The following is a 6,233-nucleotide window of genomic DNA, read 5'->3' as shown; positions in this document are numbered from 1 at the left end:
CCCTTGCCACAATCAGATTGGACGACGTTAGTAGTTTTCCATTTATTTTTGCGTCCGTCGCAATCGAGTTCTCTTGGTACAGTAAATTCTTCAATTCTTATATGCTACAAGAGAGAGTAATACAAAGTAAAATGTAAAGGGAAACGCAAGAAGAGAGCCAACAGTGATGCTAGATTGAACTCCCTTTGAGCTTGCGATATATCGATAGTTTAGCTATTTAACCCAATGGTTAATATATATATACAAAGCAGAAATGCATTTGTTGACAATTCGGAAACTAATACATACAAAAATTGCCGCATATGTTTTGTACGGCGGCTTTCCGCGAATCCTATAAGACGTGAAAAATGGGCCGCAAAAATCTACTGCTGTTACTAGGAATGGTCTTTCAGCTCGTAGTCGATCAGCAGGAAGATTGCCCACCAGTTGAGTCATGAGGCGAGGTTTAAAGTGAAAGCAGCGGATGCAGCTTCGCACAACTTTTCTAATCAACGCTCGTGCGTAGATTACCCAAATTCGTTATCGTAAAAGAGATAAAATAAACTTTGGGCCAGCATAAAGATTTTTGTTGTGCAAGAATTCGATGTATAACTTGGTAAAACGATGATTTTGAGGTAGCAGGGCCTGGTGCTTGGCGTTGAATGGAAGGTCTCCGTCCTCCGTCCTCTCTCATTACACATACTGCAGTTTGTTTAAATGTCATTGTGTGCATGAATGGTGTCAAACGCTGTAGACACGGTGTTAAGGTTTGTTTGTTTTTTAGTAAAGATATTTCATCAGCATAACATTCTTGTTGTATTAGTGCAACAATTTTCCAAAACGATTGATACATTTCTGTCTCAGTAATGCGAATATCGGCTATTGATGATGAACTTAGAGTGCGATCAGGCTTCACTTTGTTCACGCTGCGATAGAGGTATGAAACAATTCGAACGATTCGAATATACGATGAAGAATTTTTATGATCATGTTTAGAATAGATTGTGAATTAGCGTTGTCTGCTCTGCTACAAAGAAGTGCTGACTTGGTTCTAACTTCGATAGGCGGCGGAAGTGGTTCCCTAAGAATTGGCCATTCGGCCTTAGACAATTTTAAGAATGTTGGCCCTGTTATCCACATGCTTGTTTGCAGCTCTGATGTCCGACAACCACGAGAAACAATGTCTGCTGGATTTGAATTTTTGAATCGGTCCAAAAGTATACCTTGTCGATGTATAATTTTAATGTCCTTTCGAATTTGCGCCAAGTCCGACTGAGCAACAATGCTCCGCACAGTTCTAACTTAGGCAATGACTGTGTCTTGGTAGGTGCTTTCTTTGATTTCGCAACGAGTAAGGTGACTTTGACTCCACTCGGGGGTTCTGATCGAACATAAAGACAGCATCCGTACGCTCTTTCGGATGCGTCAGCGAATCCGTGCATTTCGCATCGATACGTTTTTGATGTGTTCACATATCGTGGTATTTGTAGATTTGATAAGTCTTTAAGATCCTGTAAAAGTTCTTTCCATCTTTCCTTAATTCGACCATCGGCAGGCTCATCTCAATTTAGGCCCTTGAGTGTCAAGTCTTGCATAAGAATTTTGCACCGAACAATGACCGGACTTATGAATCCCAGCAAGTCAAACAGTCTTGCTACTACTGAAAGAATTGATCGTTTGGTAAATGGTTCTTGGTGGTCACAAATGTATCGAAAAGAAAAGATGTCACTGCTGGGCATCCACGTCATTCCCAGAGTTTTGGTAGTGTCTTGATCTTCCATGGCGATAAGTACTTCGTCCTCTGAAGTTTTCGTAATTTCCTTGCAGTTGCTACTAAATTTTGTAAGATGCAATCCAGCCTGTGCTAAGATGTCTACTGTATCATTTTTAATGTGTTGAAGCTCGGTTACGCTATCAGCTTCGGTTAGCAAGTCATCCACATATAAGTCGTTGCGTAATGTTTTAGCTCCTATAGGATGATCATGTGAGTACAAATCGGCAATATGGTGAACGCCTCTGATAGCTAAGAGGGGTGCAGCTGACATGCCATAGGTCACGGTGTTGAGCTCGTAAGTTTTTAGTTCTTCTGTTTTTGTTGGTCGCCATACAATGCGCTGAAATCTCCGGTCTCTTGGATCTATGACAAATTGGCGATACATCTTGGCTATGTCGACAGCCTGTAAGTGCATACCTGTTCAGACGAAATGATAGAAATATTATAAATAGGTCTTGTTGAATTGTGGGGCCAATCATTAACAGCTCATTTTTTGATTTTCCCGATGATGTTTTAGCCGAAGCATCAAACACAACTCTAAGTTTCGTAGTAACGCTTTGCGGACGCAACACGCAATGATGAGGTATGTAATAATGCGGTTCGTTGTGGCTTGCGACAGTTTTGGTAGACATGTGGCCAAGTTTTACATACTCGTTGATGAATTCTACATATGCTTTTTTAGTTGATCGTCGCGGTCGAGACTATTTTCTAAGGATTTGAAACGCCGTACTGCGTTGTCGTAGGAGAATCCTAATTTCTCTGGGGGTTCCTTAAATGGAAGTCGAACTTGGAGTCTACCATCCTATTTTACAATTGCATTTTTACAAAAATGGCTTTCGCATTCCTGTTCTTCTTTGGTTTGTCGGTTACCAACAAACTCACAGTCTTCAATTTCCCAAAATCTTTTAACTAGAAAATCAAGTGATGGGTTGACGTGTACCAATAAACATTGTTGTCGAGACCTTTCGTGTGTATTTCCAAATTTCCACCAACTATCCATCCATATTCCGTGTTGATTAAATATGGCATGTTTTCGCCCAAGCCTTGCTGACCATTGAGGATTGCTGCAAACAGCCCATTCGTGTTTATTAAAATGTGTATCTTGTGGGGCTCGTTGAAATACGGATCGGCTAGATTGATATCCGTAGGTATGGTCCAATTTGATGTATCGATATGCTCGTGTGGTTGCTGAGCACAAATTTTCTTAATGACGGCAAAGTTGGCGGACCACGTATATGATGAATGCCTAGATCGTATTGTGCCAAACGCATTGTGTTTAATGCCTTGACTGCTTCCGGTAATGCCGCTGAATTCTTGAGATACACGAGTCTTATCCAGATTTAGCCGCATGGCAGTCTCTTCTGTAATAAAATTAAGTTCAGAACATGAATCTAAAAGTGCCCGTACAGTATGTAATTGGCCAGACTTATCCAATATGTGAACCAATGCTGTAGGAAGCATTCCCTTTTTGTCAGTGTTCGTTAATAACGAAGTGCTTTGTGAATTAGTTATTGGACTAACAGATTGAATCGATGATGACAGGTTTTTTATCGGGGTGGAGGCGAATTGATGCAATAACGTATGATGAGCCGATCGGCATACCTTGCGCCGGGAGAGTGAGGGACAATCCTTGACGCGATGTCCCGTTCGCAGACAGTTAAGACATGCATTGGTCCGTTTGACTGTTTCGAACTTTTGTTGTAGCGATAACTCTTCAAATGATTTACAATCACTAACATAGTGTGCCGTCGAATGGCAGTGTAAGCATTGAGAGTTAATATTAAGGAATGCCTTTGACGTTGATGGTCGTTTTCCTCCTAGTGAACTATTGCGCTGACGGAGTTGATCTGTATGATGACTTTCTAGGAACTGGCAGCGGCGATGAAGAATTGTGCAGAATTCCTCCCACGTTGAAAGCTTGTCGAAGCTTTGCTTTTCTTCGTAGACGCCTTTGGTCTCGGCATCAACCTTCGTAAGAAGTATGTGAATCATGATGTTATTCATTATTTCCTCAGTTGATCCTAGTGTAAGAAGTGATCCGCGTATAGCGGACGCATTATCGATGAGCTTCTGCAAAAGTCTTGCTTCTGGTTGCTTGACTAATGGTAAATTGAACAGACTCGATATACAATCATGGAAGATTAGAACGTCGTTGTCGTAGCGAGCTTCTAATCTTGACCAAGCTTGACTGTAGTTTTGTTCGGTGACTTGGAACGACTGCACGACATCCAGTGCAGGTCCCGATAAACATTCGAGAAGATAATTGAACTTATCAATTGTTGGCATGTGGGTATCGTTGTGAATTAGATCCAGGAAAGACGATTTGAATCTCTTAAACGCTGAATATTTACCATCGAAACTGAGTAATTTCAGTTTAGGTAATCGTTGACTGTGAACCACTGTAGGAGACATTGAAGAACTCATAAAACTCATATCCGATGTGTTTACTGGTCCCGTTGAACGTTTCCTTTGTAAAAGAGACAATAAATGTACCCTGACCTTTATGTACATTTCATCTAAATTACTGCGCTCTTTATCAATAACGTACAAGATTTAAATTTGTGTTTGTATGTGAGTAATTTGCCTATAATGAGATTCAAGTATTTGGAGTCTGCAGTCTAGTGTATCGGCATCTTCTTGGTCGCTAGTAGCAATGATCTTTTCATGTAAAGTTCGAATATGATTTTCAAACTGAGTCCTCTGGGATCTAAGATTTGTTAGTTTGTCTGTTCCCTTTGAGCTTACGGGAGTGTTTGAACCGTCTTTGCCCATAATGCTTCAATAAATGTCAGCAACACCTCGAAGTCGCAGAACCAACGCGAATGTTGAATAGTTATATGTGTATGTTCGCAAACTTAACTGTTTTTTGATGTACAGTTGGCGCAGGCACTCACGCTTGTTTGTGTTCGATATGTAAAGAGTGGAATGACAAACGACGAAAATATAACTGTTCGGTTTTCTCTTATTGGACATGTGCGAGTACAGTAATTGTTTGATTGAATACTTGCGGTTTTATTCCAATGACTTTACTGCAGTATGTGGAGAGTTTAACGTGGTATCATATGCATTAATGATGTCGACTTTTCTTCCTAGATGTCTCAACGGGTGTTTGATGATTGATTGCCTCTTGCAATCCCTTTTCGGAAACTTGTGGTAGCTTAAGAAGAAACAACGAGTCCTACTTAGTTGCAATTGAACCAAAACTTATTTAACAGCAAGTTTCTGATCCTGTCACGGTCGCCAAAATGTTGGCCAATTTCTCGGCCATAATCATAATCTGCTACTCGTTGGATTCGATGAATCAAAACTTCCCTTGCCACAATCAGATTAGACGACGTTAGTAGTTTTCCATTTATTTTTGCGTCCGTCGCAATCGAGTTCTCTTGGTACAGTAAATTCTTCAATTCTTATATGCTACGAGAGAGAGTAATACAAAGTAAAATGTAAAGGGAAACGCAAGAAGAGAGCCAACAGTGATGCTAGATTGAACTCTCTTTGAGCTTGCGATATATCGATAGTGGTGGATAATGGTTAATATTTCAGAATAATTAAATTAATGAATGTAAATTCAGGAGTTCTCCTCCAACAGTATTATTAATGGGAGTACATTTTGCAAAAATAATTTTGGGTCAGAAGTGTGCAACGCATAGAAGGTAGCATCTCCGAGTATATGAAGTATATATATTCTTGATCAGCACGACGAGACGAGTTTATATAGGAAATGTACGTCCGTCTGTCTAGATCAACGCAAACTCCTAGAAAGGCCTAACTACAGAGTTAAAATTTTACGTGTAGGCTTGTATATACTGCTCGCGTAGTATGTTTCGGATTCAGCCGAATCAAACCACTACATCATATAGCTCCCATGCAAATGGCAAAGTCACGAACAGTGAAATTTCTCAATAATTTCGTTGTTATTGTCATAAAAATTAATTAATATTTGTTAGTCCTCTATTCCTATGATTGTGCCAAATTTCATCAAGGTCGGATGACTGTATTTTATAGCTCCCAAAGGAACGATTGTTCGAAAACAGTGACTTTTATCAATAACTTCGTTACTTCTCACACGATTATCATAAAATTTAATATTGCTTAGTTTAATGTAGCTGTTAATGACTGTGCCATACATTGTCATATAAACTTATGATAAAATGGCATGTTGCATGCGCCGCATTGTCCCAACCTAGGCTTGTACTCTGTTCTTTCGCGAACCTAAGACTTTTTAGATAAATTGTTTGTCGACATTGTCGGCTATAGATAAGGGAATAGAAGCAAAAAAACTGCCAAGGGTATACAAACTTCGGGGCGGTCAAAAACTTTGAAAAAGCATAGATCCCGTTGTCGCTTTGCAAAAATCATGCGTTCTCCGTGTTTCGTGGAATATAACTAATGTGCTGTTCCATACTGAAAGCAACTTATTGGTCCAGTTTGTACTTGTAAGTGTTGTTTTAGCCACAAACCAAAAACTCATCCCCGTTCG

This window comes from Drosophila willistoni, unplaced genomic scaffold, assembly GCF_018902025.1.
Source record: "Drosophila willistoni isolate 14030-0811.24 unplaced genomic scaffold, UCI_dwil_1.1 Seg485, whole genome shotgun sequence".
NCBI lineage: Eukaryota > Metazoa > Arthropoda > Insecta > Diptera > Drosophilidae > Drosophila > Drosophila willistoni.
Note: the sequence above shows the minus strand (reverse complement) of the source record.